Source organism: Lonchura striata, chromosome 1 (genome assembly GCF_050655825.1).
Source record: "Lonchura striata isolate lonStrDom1 chromosome 1, ASM5065582v1, whole genome shotgun sequence".
Lineage (NCBI taxonomy): Eukaryota > Metazoa > Chordata > Aves > Passeriformes > Estrildidae > Lonchura > Lonchura striata.
Genome location: NC_140703.1, coordinates 105542454 through 105560029, shown reverse-complemented (window position 1 = coordinate 105560029; position 17576 = coordinate 105542454).

Below are 17576 nucleotides of genomic sequence, written 5' to 3'. Positions count from 1 at the left end.
GGTGGCAAGGGAAAGTGTGGGGACAAAGGAAAGTGTAGGGATAAAGAAGGAACCAGCAGGGGGAGCGGGAAGTTCGAATCCACCTGGAGGACATAAAGCTTCAGCAGCACATGGCCATATGAAACCTAGGCAGCCCAGAGATCTAAAATGCTATTACTGTGGAGAGAGTGGACATTTTAGGAGGGAGTGTGAGAAAGCCGCCCGAGATGAGGTTATGATAAGAGAACAGGAAGCCTTGGAAAAAGTGTTAAGAGGGGAAGATTAGGGGTGTCAGGGGCTCTACGTTCTAGGGGACCCCGTGTACCATCCTATAGAGCCCTTGATAACTTTAGAGGTAGGTCCCCACTTTCAAGAGTTTGAGTTTTTAGTTGACACTGGAGCAGATCGATCTAGCATAAATGCAGTTCCACGCGGAGTAAAAATTGGGGATAAAACATGTGAGCTCGTAGGGGCGGAAAGCAGACCTTTTTTTGCATCGGTATTAGAGAAAGTACTGGTAAGAGGGAACTCACAAATAAGCCAAGTAGACCTGGTCTACCTCCCAGATCTAGATACCAACCTGTTGGGGAGGGACATCCAAATCCAACTAGGAATAGGGATAATTCCCCAGGGAGGGAGAATGGTAGTAAAAATGTTTAAGCTGACTGAAGTGGAATTGGGAGAGATAGATCAAGGAGTCTGGGCTGAGACAGGGAAATATGGAAAATTAGACATTCCTCCCTTGAAGGTACAAATGACAGAAGGACCCCCCGTACAAGTCAAACAGTATCCACTATCGCTAGAAAGTAGAAGGGGGCTGGAGCCCATTATTGAATCCTTGCTGAGTGAAGGGATCCTAGAGTCCTGCATGTCACCCCATAACACCCCAATTCTGGCCGTCCGAAAGGCAGAAGGAAAATATCGATTAGTACAAGATCTTAGAGAGATCAACAAGAGGACCATCACAAAACACCCTACAGTACCAGACCCGTACACCCTCCTAAGTAAAATTCCTTGTTGCCACGCCTGGTTTACGGTGGTAGATCTGAAAGATGCTTTCTGGGCCTGCCCATTAGCCCCGGAATGTCGGGATTGGTTTGCCTTCCAATGGGAAAACACCGAAGGGAGTAGGAGAATGCAGCTGAGATGGACTCGGTTGCCGCAGGGCTTCTGCGAGTCCCCTAACCTTTTTGGGCAAACTTTAGAAAAGATATTGGAAGTATTTGCCCCAGAAGAAGGAGTCCAGATCCTACAATATGTAGATGACCTTCTAGTCTCTGGGGAGGATCAAGAACAGGTCCGAAGGACTAGCATAAAGTTATTAAATTATTTGGGGGAAATTGGGCTAAAAGTATCAAAAAATAAATTGCAGTTTATGGAACCCCAGGTAATATATCTAGGACATATGATTGGACCGGGGTACAAGAAACTAAATCCTGAAAGGATATCAGGAATTACCTCCCTCCCGCCCCCCAAAACGAAGAGGGACATCAGAAAATTATTAGGCCTATTTGGTTACTGCAAATTATGGATAGAAGGTTACACACAAAAAGTCAAATTTTTATATGAAAAGCTAGTTCTCCCGGACCCAGTAGGATGGACAAAAGAAGATAATGAAAAGCTAGAAGGGCTCAAGCAGGCACTTATTTCAGCGCCAGCCCTGGGACTGCCAGATCTGAAAAAAGAATTCCATCTATTTATCAATACAGAGGAAGGGATAGCCCATGGGGTATTAACTCAGGAGTGGGCGGGTTTTAAGAAGCCCATTGCTTATTTGTCAAAACTCCTAGATCCAGTAGCTCGGGGATGGCCCACTTGCCTCCAAGCCATTGCAGCCACAGCCCTTATTGTAGAAGAAGCCAACAAACTAACATTTCAAGGGAAAATTAGGGCATATACCCCCCATGACATCAAGGGAACCCTTAGCCAAGGGGCGCATAAGTGGCTCTCAGACGCCCGGATATTGAAGTATGAAATCATGCTGATGAGCTCAGACCACCTAGAGCTAACGACCACCAAGCTAATAAACCCGGCCCAGTTTTTGTCAGGTGAACCGGCATCAGGCTTTGAACATCAGTGCATGGAGGTGATTAGCCTGCAGACGAAAGTGAGAGCGGATTTAAGTGATATACCCCTAGAACAAGGGGAAATATATTTCAGTGATGGGTCATCAAGAGTAGTAGATGGAACACGGAAATCAGGATATGCAATAGTGCAGGTATCTAGTAAAGGAGATCTAGAGGTTCTAGAAAAGGGGAAATTGCCAGCACAGTGGTCAGCACAGCTATGTGAAATATATGCTCTAAAGAGAGGGTTAGAGCTCCTAGACAAGAAGAGTGGAACCATCTTTACCGATTCTCGGTACGCTTTTGGTATAGTCCACACCTTCGGAAAAATTTGGGAAGAAAGGGGCTATTTGAACTCGAAAGGAAGAGATCTAGTACACAGGGAGATGATCCAATCCCTCCTAGAAGCATTAAAAGGGCCTGAAGAAATTGCGGTAGTGCATGTGAGAGGACATAGGAAAGGTGATTCCTTAGAAGTAAGGGGGAACCGAGCGGCCGATTTAGCGGCAAAAAGAGCAGCTCAAGACCCAGAGGAGTCAATCAAAATCCTGAAACTAACCCGGGCAACTGAGACAAACAGGGAAGAGAATACCATGCAAGAAAAACTAATATTTACTGAGCAGGAACAAAAAGCAATAAAAGATCTAAAATTACAACAAGGGCCCCAAGGGGAGTGGATACTTCCAGATGGGAGAAAGTTTATATGTAAGGCCCTAGCACGGAGACTCCTAGCTGAAATGCACCAACTTACCCATTGGGGAACCCAAGGGCTCTGTGATCATTTCTTGAGAAACTATGCGTGTAAAGGGGTATATGACATCGCGAGAGCTGTCACTCAGGGCTGCATAACGTGCCAAAAAGTAAACCAGAAAGTAATGAGGAAACCTATAGCAGGTGGGAGAGAACTGGCCGAGAGGCCATTCCAGAATGTGCAGATTGACTTTACAGAGATGCCCCCAGCAAGGGGATATAAACACCTTTTGGTAATCGTAGATCATCTGACCCACTGGCCTGAGGTTTTCCCCACTCGCAACGAAACCTCAGGGACAGTGGTAAAAATATTACTAGAGAACCTTATCCCCCGATACGGGCTAGTAAATAACATCGACTCCGACCAAGGCCCTCACTTCACAGCCCGCATTCTGCATGATATTACTGAAGCCCTGGGCATTCGATGGAGGTTACATACCCCGTGGCACCCCCAAAGCTCTGGCAAAGTCGAAAGAATGAATAAGACTATCAAGACCACCCTTACAAAACTAACTCTAGAGACGGGCCTCGATTGGGTACAGTGCCTTCCTCTAGCGTTACTACAAATAAGAACCCGCCCTAGGGCAGACCTCGGAGTATCCCCCTATGAAATGTTGTTTGGCCTCCCATTTTTACTCTCCCCTTATAGTACTGCTCAATATGTAGAAGGGGAGGAAGCCTCTCGGAAGTACTTAGAAACTATTGTAAAAACGCTAGAACAACTTAGGAAAAAGGGGTACCTCCCTCAGACTCCTCCCTTAGAAGTATGCACCCATAACATTAATCCTGGTGACTGGGTTTTAATTAAATCATGGAATAATGTTCCTCTTACTCCCCGATTTGAAGGACCATATCAAGTCCTGCTCACCACTCATACTGCGGTTAGGACTCTGGAGAAGGGGTGGACACACATCTCGAGAGTCAAAGGGCCTGTGAAACCCCCGAGTGAGGACACCGATTCCACAGAAACCACCCCAACCTGGACTGCTTTTCCCGCTGGAGCTCTAAAGGTGAAACTGAGAAAAACCCCTAAGAACTGATAATAGCAAAACCACGCCAGTAACTTCTGCTACCAGTATAATTTCTACAGACAGAACTAGTTATAAGTAAGGAAGTTCGTAAGTTTTCCGAATATGTTCTAACTGTTATTAGTGTTTGAAACCCCCAAGAAACAGCTGCACTTTCTTAGAAGTATATCGCATACCTTTCCTGGGACAAGTACCCCTCAGGAGAAAAACAAATTCCAAAAGAGGGAGAAACGGGAGGGAAGCAGGGAGGACAAGGATTCGGCTCCCCAGTACAAAACCCAGGAGACAATTCCAGGAGGCAAGACCGGGGGAGGTCGAGGATAATGGCTCCTACCGGACTCCTGAGAAAAAGGGGTCAACCCTCCATGAAAGCACTAATAATAGTAATAATGTGCTTCTACGGCACGGGAGGAATAGACTCCTGTATCAAGTGCTACCATCCATTGTACGATGGGGAGAACTTGGAATCTCTGATTAGAGTACACAGCAACCTGAGCCCTTCCTGCTATAATCAGTCACAATTAGAGACCTGCCAAGAGGGAGGGAAGATCTATTGGATCACCAAGAACACAGCCTCGTTTAGGCAACGGATCCTAGGGGAGTGTCCCATGAAAGATACTTGGTTATGCTTTGAAAAGAGAGGAATAATAAAAGGAGAAATAGACATCATTAAAGAAAGAAAGGTGGATATGACAATTAGTAACAGGGAGTGGGAAGATCTAAGTGGTAAAAATCTATTCATTGACTTAATGGAAAAGATCAGCAAAGAACTAAACATTACCAGATGCTGGGTTTGTGGGAGTACACAAATGTCAGATGTATGGCCTTGGGAAGGCATAAGCCTTAAACCTCGGGAAATTTTAGAAATCCAACTATCGGGGGGAACAAATGATGTCAGGCTATAGAAGAAAGGAAAAGTGGGAATTGAAAGGCGATGTGATTGGGGAGGAGTGTATCCTACGGACGGGAAGCCGGTTTCGCACCTCAGTAGGCAGGTTAGCCTGTAAAAGATACTTGCTAACAAAAGGAACACCTTTCCTTACTCGATGGGTTCCCCAAGAACCCAACAGATACTGGAGTTTAAATAAAAAGGAGAGAGGGTGCATATACCACGAAGGTTATCGTTTATTCGAATGTGCAGAAAAAGGAGCAAATCCATTCAAGGGAACTCGCTCCATATCAAAATATTGGGAGCTTCCACACATAACTGATGAAAGTTTCTGGAGAGCTCCAGGGAACTTCTTCTGGATTTGCGGGAAAGCAGCTTATACCCAACTACCAGGGGATTGGACGGGCAGCTGCACAATGGGAGTTATAAAACCAGCTTTCTTCCTACTCCCCAAAGAGGCAGGTCCAGGGTTGGGAGTCCCTTTATATGATAATCTAGAAAATCCAACAAAAAGAAAGAAAAGAAGTCTTATTAACCTAGGAGCAACCCAAGAATGGAAAGGAGAAACCTGGACACCAGAGAAAATTATCAACACCTATGGGCCCGCTACTTGGGCACAAGACGGCTCGTGGGGGTATCGAACCCCCATATATCTGTTAAATCGTCTAATAAGACTACAAGCCGTGATAGAAACTATTTCGAATAGGACAGCCCTGGCCCTAGAACATGTCAGTGACCAACTCTCCCAGACTCGAACAGTAGTGTATCAGATAAGGCTAGCTGTTGATTACCTATTGGCGGATGAAGGAGGAATATGCGGGAAGTTTAACACTACTGAGTGCTGCCTTGAAATAAATGATAGAAGTGAAGTCATTCGTAACATCTCCAAAGAAATTAGAAAAATTGCACATGTAGGAACCCAGGAGTGGACCCCACTAATTAATTCAGACTGGTGGGACAATTTTTGGTCTTGGAAAAGTAACTGGTGGAAAAAAGCAGCTTTCTTTGCTATAACCGGATTAGTTGGATTAATGTTTCTTCCTTGCCTCATACCCTGTTTAAGCAAAATAATTATATCAATAATCCGATCTAGCTATATGATTCCCACTACCCTAGAAACCTCTCAAAATAATAAGCAGACCAAAGTAATGATGCTAAAAAGTACAGAACAGGAAGCAGCAAAAGAAGCATATGAGCAATACCAAAGAGCTAAAAAGGGTTTATGTTCAGGAGCCAGAAGTGGCTAATTGACGCGGGCTTACGCCCGGTCAAAATAAGAGAGGGGGGAATTGTTATGGATAAAATTTAATGTCTAATCTCTTGCCTGTTTTATCTCCTCACAGTTCAGAGATCCCTTGTTAATTACCCCATATATATATCCAGACTGTATTCCCCTAATTAACTCCCCGAGTCTTTGTACCCCTCTCCTGTTATGAGCGTTCTGTCAACTTACCGAATTTGTTGCCTTTAGTAGTTTAAGAGTATGTTCAGTCCCCTTTTCCCACTGCGTCGGGCCTTTCCAAAGCTGCTCCCAGAAAACCACTCCCAGAGGAGGCCTCCGATTTCCCAGAGGGCCAAGCGAGCGTTGACTAATAATTATCGGACTTCTACGCACAACAGAATGGACTCTGACAACGAGCCAAGGACAAAGGTGACCAAATAATCTACACACACCTGTAGGGAAACCTTCAGAGGACTGGAGGGGACTCTTAAGAACTCTGAAGGTGATCGCCATAAACTTAAGAGAGCAAGAGTACAAAGAGACCCCTAGACCAGCGAGCTACGAACGAGTCTCGGGATGTATCCCGTGAGGGCGCAGACTCCGATTCTGCCGTAGTCGACAGGATCGTCTACCCCTCCTCCGGGACGTCGACTCAACTGGGAGCAGCGGCGGCGTCGCGAACCCCGAGCCCCCACCCCCATAGGCTTTCTTTATAATAAAGGCCTGTCAAGAAAGGAGCACAAGGTCTCCTGGCCCTTTATTTCCAACAAGAACCATGCTGGAGATTATGGTTTACAGCAGTTTCCTGGAGGGGAGAGCAGGGATCTCTTCAGAAGTTACTGATGTTAATCTGACTGGGGTTTTTCAGGCACTCTGCCCTTAATGACTCAGACTGCTTTTTTCACAACAGTCAGGTGCTGGGCAGGACACATCGTGCATTTCTTCCAGCAGGTCACAACACGAGAGAAATATTTTCTGCTCTCCCTGTACTGCTATTACTGGGAAGAAAAAAAAAAAAACCAAAACCAAACTCAAAACCAGAACACACACACGCAACTGCAAAACTGTAGTATAATATTATAATTAAAATATTATAATATAATTTAAAACCCAAACCACAACATGTTCCAAAACTAGGGATATACTGTTTTGTGGAGCAAGCAGAGCAGCCACCAACAATCAAGGAGAATGTGTATGAATGCAAAATATTGTCAGCATGGGATTTAGTCACCATGGCAGTGAGACTGCCTGTGCCAGCAGCCCAGGCAGGGGTGAAATCCTGCACTGCCTACCTACAAAATCAGTGCCGAAACTCTACTTTTTACCCTCACATAAAGACAGCCTGTGAAAAAACTTAAAGCTCCTACTTGTTTTTTTTCCCCCTCTAAATAATTAATTTTTTTTTTTTTTGAAAGTTACAGTCAGGAAAAAAGCTGTTTTCCGTTTCTTGCTGTTTGACAGCTGCCCAGCGCTGTAGCTTTGGCGTGCTGGGCAGCGGCGGTGGGACCGTCCCTGCCAGCTCCGCAATTCCCAGGAACGCTGGGACAGCTGACCATGGCACGGGTCTTTGGGCTAAAGCTGCATGAGTTTATTAGGTGGGCAAAAGTAAAACCAAAGACCCCTGTCTCAGGACACTGCTCTACCGATGCAAATGCACGTACTGGATCAAGGTGAATTCCATCAGCATCTGTTTCAGGAAGGAAGGAGATAATTTATGAACTGCACTGCTGGGCACTTTCTCCTTATTTCTTGAATCACTTTCAAAACAGCTGTTACTTATTCTTCTTACATTTCATCAGCTCGGGACTGGGAATAGATATATTCCAGAGTTCCTGAGGGGACAAAAATCATTATACAGAGATTGTGAAAAAACAAAAAAAGGAAAGAGAAACAGATGTTTTGCATGCTAGTGAGGCAAAGTTGTAGGAAGTGATCATTTTATTAGCCTGACTTGAGAAAACTGGGAAAAAACAGGAAAGCTTTTAGATGTAAGGACCATCAGAGGCAGCAGTGTGCATGTCAGTGACATGGATCACACTGTAACCTTAGGCAGCAATTAAGCTCAAAGGGCAGAAGTAATTTTAACACAGTGAGCTAGACTATAGAGAGAACTTTTCAATATATCTTTCTCTTGTCTTGACAAATTCATTAAATATTTCCAGATACTTCTTGCATTCCTGATAGATTGTTTCTCTCCTCCCCTCATAATTTTATTTTCTTAGAATATATTTTTGTTTCACAAGATACATTTTTCATGTTAATGTGTGAGTTGCAGGGTGTGTGGTCTATCTGAGACCCAAGCCAGCTTTTCTACTCTTGCTTGGCAGTTCCCATGGCAGCATCTGTTATCTCTCCCTTAGTCTAACATCTCTCTGATTTATCTCTACTTGCCTCTTCTATTATATCCTCTTGCCACCAATTTCCTCTCTTCCAGCATCTGACAAGTTGACTAGCACCTTCATACAGCAACTATCACAGCTCCCCCAGCATCCTTCAGCTCTTGCTGACAGCTGAATAATGTGGTACCTGTCCTGGTTCAGAACTGTCATTCCTGCATAATAATTTTCAGAGGAAAATTTCTCTGATGCCCTTTGTTTCTTTTCCCTCTCTCTCTCAATTCTACCTAGTCAGTTTACAGTTTCTCTGATATTTACACCCCATCAATTCATTCTGACTTTGTAAGTGGAAGCAAGAATTTGAGTAAGTTCCACCCGAATGTTAAGCTGTGTGTTTGGGGGTAGGGGGAAGGTGTTCAAGTCTCACGACAGAAAATTATTACCTTGTCTGACTGACAGGTAATACTTAGGGGCCAATTTTTGCAGTGCAAGCATATGCATGTCCAGAAAGTAATTTGTATAAACATTTGTCAACAATTGCTTGGAGTTTACTATGACTGAAAACATTCATGACAGTAAAGCGAATTCAGTGAAATGCTTGCAAAAAGCTACACTGTTATCTCTGTAGAAAAAACAGAAACCTCAAAATACTTGGTATTTAAGTGTTAAATTATTTTAATAATTCAAAATTTTCTTCAAGTCTTATTTTCTGAAAAATCTTAGATTTCACTCAAAATAAAAGTCCAATTGTAAAAGATATTTTTGTCCCAAAAATATTGAAAATGCAATCTATACCTAAAGAAAAAACAAAACAAAACAAACAACCAAAAAAATTTAACAGAACACTGTAAAAGAAGTATATATACATATGCGTACATGTATATGTGTATATGTGTATATGTGTATATATTTAAATTTCACTGTTGTCTGAATTAGGTTTGTATTAGTCCAATAAACTAGAATACTGGAGAAAATGTATTCAAACCAAAAGCATATTTTTAATAATTCTTGGCTATTTTTGCAACACTTGACAAACCTGTTTCCTTTTTAAAAGCCAGGTATAATGCCTCATGTTTAAAAATGGCCATAGAGCACAGCATTGTCCATACTCAGCATGGCTCCCAAACACACACATGTACTCCTGGCCCCTGCAGTTCTGGAAGAAGGGATGTCTCCCTTGCCTTCACTCACTTTTTCCTGCAGTTCTCACTGCCACTGGTAGATTTGTGGAAGCAGTCTCTATCCCACTGGAGGTCTTTTGCCCTGCGTAAAACTAGGAGGAGCTGAGTGCTCCCTGAGCAAGCAGAATCAGAAGTCACCTCGGGAGATCAGAACCAAGCCTGTGCCCAGGAAGCTCACTGCTCTCACGTGCCAGTGCCCCTTCTCCACCCAGCCCTATCACCAGGACACCCAGGGAACAGAAGGTGATGCTGGCTTGAAGAAACACCTCTTGTCATGCTGGATTTCACAGAATTACAGACTGGCTGAGGGCTTCTGAGCACAGGCAGCACCCTCAGAGAGAATCTGTTCTGCTCCCCTGCTCAGGGCAGGGGCACTGAGAGCAGGGTGCTCCAGGCGTGTCCAGCAAGGTTGGAGACAGAAAAGGAAGACAAATGTTTTAGAAAGGCAGAGTTCAGGCATAGCACACAATGTGAGCTCCACTGAAACTGGAAGACAGGGTTGTTTTCATGAAAAGATTTCACTTAAACAAATATGTGGCATTTATGATGACAAAATTATTAAGTTAAAAGTTCTAACAGCATGTACTCTCGATTCCCTTCTACAATTCTTCATTCCTTCTTACATTCCTCAGAATGCCAGTATATTTTTCTTCTTGTTCTCCTTTTCTTTAAAAAAGATAACCAAACAAAACAAGAGAATAACATCTGTAATTTTGTAAAGAAATTGACTTTTGATCCTATTCTTTTGCATCTTATTTTTGTAAGGGCCAGTCATAAATCAAACTGCCACTTCCTTTTTTCTTTTCTATGAAGTGGTAAAAAGTGGAGTTTCCATAGCTAGAAGTGTAGTGGTGTAGACATAAATATCATATCCTTAGCCATCCTAGGAATACTTACTCCAAGATGTGTTTCTGGATCCTTTAGAGTAATAAATGTAGCAAATGAAAATGGGATGGGGGAAGCTTAAATGTGATGACCAATCACTCATTTATTCCCAGCACATGCAATGCACTTCAGAAAAACCACAGTGGTCATAATTTAGGGGACATTGTCATGTACTGGAGAACCTTTAAAGCCATTAAAATGAAAATACAAGCCATTAAAGCTGTTCAGTTTTTTTTAAATTTAGCTTCCTGTTTAAGGCACAGACACTGAGGATGGCAGTTGTGTTATTCTGTGTGATGTCTAGCAAAGGGCCATGCTTTCAAGCTGCCTCTTCCTAGGGATAAGGAAAATCAACACAAGCAGAGCAGGCATCTTTCTGTGGTGCTGTGATTTATAATATTCATGCTAGGTAATTTGATCAGGTATTAAACATCTACACATGAAATAGTCTCAGTCTCCCTTTTGCAGCAAAAGGATTTTTATTTGATACTGATGCCTTGTGTAGGCTGACTTAAAACAGAGGCTAGATGGAGCTAAATAAAGCAGTTATTTATTAGGAGGTCTCAATAGATTTACCTTGGGCAGCACAAGAGCCCAGCCAGGGCTACACCCAAGATGAACCAAAATGGCCACAAAATAGATGACTGGTCACGAGATCTCTCACTTTTATAAGTTCTGGTTCATTAGCATATTGGAGTTAATTGTTCAATTACAGCTTTAGGTTATTAAGTCCCATCCTTCTTGTTTTTCTCTCTTCATTCTGACATTGTTTATGGTCTTGGGTCTGAGATTTGGATCATTTGTCCTTGGTCCCCAGCTAGAGAAGGAATTATTTTGTTTCCCTACTCTGTGGAAAGAGCTCACCATCCCTTAATATGAAGCTCAGAAGTATACAGCAAAGCACTACAAAACCTGAAAAATATAACAGCCAAAACCTGAGGCATCAATACCAAAACAATAAACAGCTTAACATGTTGGGTAGAGTTGAAGATCAGAAGGTTTTTGGCAAAGGAGGACCAGCCTATGTCCTGTGCAGGAGGAAAGGGCCAGACCCAGAGAGGGGCAGAGCTGAGGCAGGGCAGGAGGGGTTGGCTGGACAGCCTGGCACTGGCACTGCAGCTGCTACACAGAGCTTGCAAATAAAGAGCTTTTGTTTTGCAGCCAGTTGAGGAACTGGATGTGATTTTTACAGGCGAGCTGTAAAAATCCTATACACAGAAGTGTATTTTCCCACAGAACAATATGGTTCATAAATTACTCTAGAGCCACAGATAAAAAGAATGTGAGACATGCAAGGTGCACCATGCATATGTTTCTGAAAGCTAAGCAGTAAATCTAGAGACAAAGGATCAGATGGATGCCCAGTAAAGTGATTTGTTTGTACAAACTGTCTGGAGGAAATAAAGATTGTAAATCGGTGTCCTTTAGAATCAATATCTTTCCATGTGTATCTGCTGAGAAATGATGGCTTTTGCTTATGTAGCACTTCACTTATCATGAAGACAAGAGTTTTCAAAGGCTACTGGACTTCATTGACACATAATTTTTTTAAGTCTCTTACAATCACAACAAACAGTGTCACACAGCATGGAAAAAATTCCCTGCATCGGGTATTATTCTTCACAAGAAAGCTATACTGTAGTTTAAATTAGCTAGGTGCTTCTGACCCCCTATTTAAAATGCGTTTGCACTGACATCCCAAGAAAAGAGTTTTGTTATTTAATTGCACTGTCAGTGCCAATGCTTTCAGCTAAACCCATTTGGAGTTAGACCTTTTAATAGAAAGTGACAATTTAAATTGCCACGGTAGCAGCATAAATGGTGCTTAAAGTCATTATTAACCTGATGCTGCAGTTGGCTCCATACCAGTTTATTAAAGCAAAATCAAGGTGGAGGGAGGAGGGGAAGAGGAAATTAAATGATGAATTATTAATTTCTTTGGTATTCGCTGTAACAACAGTAGCTGTGATGAAGGAATTTGTCAGTGTGAGGGAGACAATGTGTAATCCCGTCCTCCCTTTGCCTTGAACAGCATCCCTGGCGGAGGAATCGGCGGCTCGGGTTTGGGCTGGCTGTCCTACTCTCCTCGCCCACAGGGTGGGCATTTTTGGGTTTTGTCCGGCTGCGGGGGTTTGGCGGGACACCAGTCACAGTGAGCACGAAGCTCGGGGCAGACGCCCGTGTTTAGCTCCGTGCTGGTTTGAGGCAGCCGGTGCCGGGAGCGGCCGGAGCGGCTCCCACCGCCCGCGGGGCTCCCCAGAGGGGCGCTCCGAGATGCGGGGAGCCGAGCGAGGCCCGGGCAGCGGCTCTGCCGCAGGTCCGGGGCTGTGTTTGCCGGGGCAGTGGCTCTGCCGCAGGTCCGGGGCTGTGTTTGCCCGGGCAGCGGCTCTGCCGCAGGTCCGGGGCTGTGTTTGCCCGGGCAGCGGCTCTGCCGCAGGTCCGGGGCTGTGTTTGCCCGGGCAGCGGCTCTGCCGCAGGTCCGGGGCTGTGTTTGCCCGGGCAGCGGCTCTGCCGCCGGTCCGGGCGGAGCGGGCCGGTCCCTCCCTGCCCGCAGGTCGGGGCGGACCGGGCCGGTCCCTCCCTGCCCGCAGGTCGGGGCGGAGCGGGGCCGGTCCCTCCGTGCCCGCAGGTCCGGACCGAGCGGGCCGGTCCCTCCGTGCCCGCAGGTCCGGACCGAGCGGGCCGGTCCCTCCGTGCCCGCAGGTCCGGACCGAGCGGGTCGGTCCCTCCCTGCCCGCAGCTCCGGGCGGAGCGGGGCCGGTCCCTCCGTGCCCGCCGGCCCGGGCGGAGCGGGTCGGTCCCTCCCTGCCCGCAGGTCGGGGCGGAGCGGGTCGGTCCCTCCGTGCCCGCAGGTCCGGACCGAGCGGGTCGGTCCCTCCCTGCCCGCCGGCCCGGGCGGAGCGGGTCGGTCCCTCCCTGCCCGCAGGTCGGGGCGGAGCGGGTCGGTCCCTCCGTGCCCGCAGGTCCGGACCGAGCGGGTTGGTCCCTCCGTGCCCGCAGGTCGGGGCGGAGCGGGTCGGTCCCTCCGTGCCCGCAGGTCCGGACCGAGCGGGTTGGTCCCTCCGTGCCCGCAGGTCGGGGCTGAGCGGGTCGGTCCCTCCCTGCCCGCAGGTCCGGGCGGACCGGGCCGGTCCCTCCGTGCCCGCAGCTCCGGGCGGACCGGGCCGGTCCCTCCCTGCCCGCCGGCCCGGCCTTATCCGGCACCGCCACCTGCCGACGGCGCCGGCGGCCGGGGAGGCGCCGCGGGGGCCGCGGAGCAGCTCGGGGCGCCGCGGAGGGGCTGGCACGGTGTAGTAGATAGGGAACAACAGCGCGGTGACCCGGGACAGCTGCAGCAGGCAGCTCTGGCTGCCCTGCTCCGCCGGAGCCCTCCCCTCTTCTCGCCCCTTCTGCCTCTCGCCGGCCTCAAAGAGGGGCACCGCAGGTCAGGAGCGCCACAGGCTTTCTAAGTAGACATCAGCTGGGAGAGCTGCCCAGCATTCCTCTGGTTTGGAGACATCCCTCACCACCTCTCCCCAAAGCTCTTGAAATGTCGGTTTGGTGCTCAAACCCGCTCTCTGCAGCATCACGCACTCATGGAGCCTCCTCCGTGGTGACAGAGGAGGAAAAGCTGAGCGCTCCTGAAGCGGCCATCATTTGCTTGGTCGGCAGAATTTAACTTGATCTTGGTTATGCCAACCAAAAGGAAACTCTATGATTTATGCCCCTTCAACTTGGCACCCCCGAGAAGGAACAGGACTCCTGATATCGGTTCCTTGTATTAATCCCACTAATAGGATCAGTGATTTAAGACTCACAAGCCTCTTAGTACTAATAAGCCAAGCAGCGGCAGCTCTGATAAGGCTTTGAATACAAGAATTTACTCTCTCTTGCAATGGAGAAGAAAAGCCCACCTGCAGGGAAGCAGCAGGGTGTGCTGGCACGGGGCTCAGTGGTTGAGATGGTATCCCCAGCACTGCTGGGGTAATGTGGCACTGCAGGAGAGACCCTGGGCATCTTCATTCAAAAGCCACCAGGGTGACTGAAGGATGGATTTGGCATCCTCAGCATTGATTCTCTCCTTTAGAGGTGCTCTTCTGGTGTCCAGCCTCCTGATTAGTATAGGCAGAGCTGTCAGGACGAGTTGCATGTTACCTGCCATTTGCATTACATCTCATTGCATGCTCTTCCAAAAATTATAAAGAAATAAATAGGAAGGGGAACAAATGTTATTTTTAGATGCTTGGATCTCAACTCTAAGAGGCTGCTCTGTAATCTGGAATCACTTTCAAGTTTCAGAGTCAAGATCACATTAATTTAGTTTTCTTTTATGTAAGAGCTGTGTCATACTGAAGAGACATCACTTGCCAAACCTTTTTGTCTTTCAAGTGCCAGTGTATTTCACAGATGGATGTGTATTCTGTGGGACATCACTCGTCCCACTTGTATTTATTTGAACATAGATGGTAAATCAAGTCCTTCCCCTCCCTGAGAAGCCAGATATGATCCTGCATGTATAGGGCTTTCTCTTTCCTTTAATGGTCTTCTTACATAGGGAAATGTAAAGGCAGCTGGTGCTTAGCTGCTGGTACACCTTTCCCAGCCTCATTGTCTCCCTGATGCAAGAAGGAAATCTCTTTTTATCCAGTCCTTTCTGTAACTGACCTCCTGCAATTGGCCAGGCTGGTACTTAGGTTTCATTTCATTGTCTTCAGCTCATTTCAAAAGCTCCCAATGAAGAAAAGGAGTATCTAGTCAGAAAAGGAGCTGTTGCTCAGCCACTCTTGGCAGCCCAGCAGCCATTCCTCCTTCCAGCCAAAGCCAGAGGGGGAGAGGGGGCTGGTTCCATCTCTGTGTGCAATTGTCAGGAGGCCCCCATGGTCCAGCACAAGTTGGGACTCCTGGGAAAGTGTCCAAACTGAGATCCTTCTTGCCAGCCTTGGCAGAGCAGGCACTTAATATCCAAGTTGTGGGGGAGGTTTTGGTCTGCACTTGCAGGTAAAGCTACCTGGCCTCAGCAGCATGGATCCATCATCCCCAACCTCACGCAGGAGCCAATCCTGCACTCCTGCTGGAATTCTCTTCAGGCTGGCACAGAAATGCTGGCACAGGACACTTGCAGCACAGGTTGTGTGTCTTTCTGCAGCAGTCAGCTTCTTCTGATCCTTCCCAGCCTCTGTGCCTGCACATGTGGAGTATCTGAATTTGTGGTGAGAGCCCTGAGCCCCAAGCTGCTCTAACGAGAGGAGGGTCAGGGCTCCTCTTGCCCTGCAGTGACCATGAGATGGTGTCGTGGCTTGCTGGGGTCTTTTTGCAAGGTGCTTGTTGTACTACAGGAAGATCTTTTGCATGGCAATACAGGGCTGTGGGGTGTTTTCTCCTGCATCCATGTTAGGTTTATTGTGATACTGGTCAACTGTCCAGTGTGGTGACAGCTTTGGGTACTGCTGCAAAGGAGCTCAGTGAGTCTGGACAAGTGCTGGCATTGCTCTGATTAGCCACAGAGAATTCACATTGCTCCATGCCAGAAACTTTTCAGCAAAACTGCTGCACTAAAAGCCTAAGAAATAAGGAATTGAAAGTTCTCTTTTAGTAAGCCAAGATAGGCAAAATGGTATTAATGATACCATAGTGACATTTTAAAATAGGGTAAATATATAAAGTATATATTCATTTTCCTGGTTTCAAGCACTTCTTTATTCTTAGCATTCTTTGCCTCTGCCAGTCATTTGACTGGCTGTAACATCCCAGCTTCTGTACCTGTGAGTGCTTGTTAATTATGATTCATGCTTTCAAATGGATACAATTCTGGCATTCTTTGTTTTTCTGGGCTGTGTCAAACAAAATATGTCCTATTTTTCTTAGAGCTAACTTTACAGTATCAGATTAACAAAAAAAAAAATTCTCATGCCAGTGCAAGAGAAAAATCGAGTCTGTGTTACGTCCTTCTTTTGTCAGTCATGAAGTGTCTTTTGATCTGTACTTGTTTCTGGGCACACCATCAGGCATAGATTCCCCTCAGGACCTGTGTAGCACCTGGGATTCACAAGACAATCAGTCTCAGGCAGCTTCTGTGCCTGGGTGTGAGCAACTGAACTAAGACCAAGAAATCTAAATAGGACAAAGCAGGATTTTGGACCCTGCGCTTGTAGGTTGTTCTTTGAGCTTCTAGCCAACTCGCTAGACTTTAGTTTAAAACTCTCAAAATGTGGCTTTCTGCTTCCTAGGGCAGGAGCACCTCTGTGGTCCCTCTTGGAGACACTCTAGTCAGGGCTGGTGCATTGTGTTGGGCTTTGATTACACAGCACAAGTTTTTCCATCAAAAACTTGATTTCAAGCACTTGGTTCCTCCAAAGAGACTCACTCAGAGTCCTCAGCCCCTGACCAGCACAGGAGCATTGGCCTCTCAGGGCAGTGGGTCTGACAGACATCTCCCAGCCAGGAGGCAAGAACAGGCACCACAATGGGAGTCACCTGAAGCTGTTGACACCCCACCCTTGGCTCCATGGTGGAGCTGGTTAAAATAAACCTCCAACACTGGTTAAACCACAGCAGGAAATAAGGTGAGAGACAGAGCAGGGGTGAGCAGTGGTGGTACATGGGGCTTGGCTCTGGAGAGTTGTGCTGCCACACCAGGGACAGCCCAGCACATGACCCTGCACTACCACAGCACTGGAGGAGTCTGTTCAAAGCTAGGGCACACATGCTCTAACTGTAATATAGGATTGTGTTTGTTGGTTTTAACTATTTTTTTCCTTCTTTACTTGTAATTCTGTAATTCTTTATCATGATTTTGCTTGGGCTTGTGCCGAGATGATTCTCAAATTTTTGTCTTCAATGGAACAGTAACATTTTTTCCCTATTTGCAGATTTCCAGTAAATATCACAAAAGTCTGAGTGGTACATGGCCTCTGAACCACCTGTGCTTGTAGTTTTTAAATGCTCTTGGCCTTGGCATCCAGGCTATGGGTGCCCTGGCTACTGTGTCCCACTGAGGGGGAAATCACCTATATGGGCTGCAGGCACCTGGGCAAGTAGAGGGTCCTTCAGCAGAGCAGTGAGGCTTCCACAGCTACAGAAATCCAAGAGGAAGAAGGGGAGATCCTAGAGGAGTGGGGGACTTAGTAATGTGAAGGAGCCTAGAGCTGGTAACTGCTCTTGGCCCTTCTTCACAGATGAATGATGCAGAATTGGGTGCATTTCTTTAGGGCACTGAATGTCTCTGGTACTCAATGTACAATTTCCTGATGAGTGGTTGAGG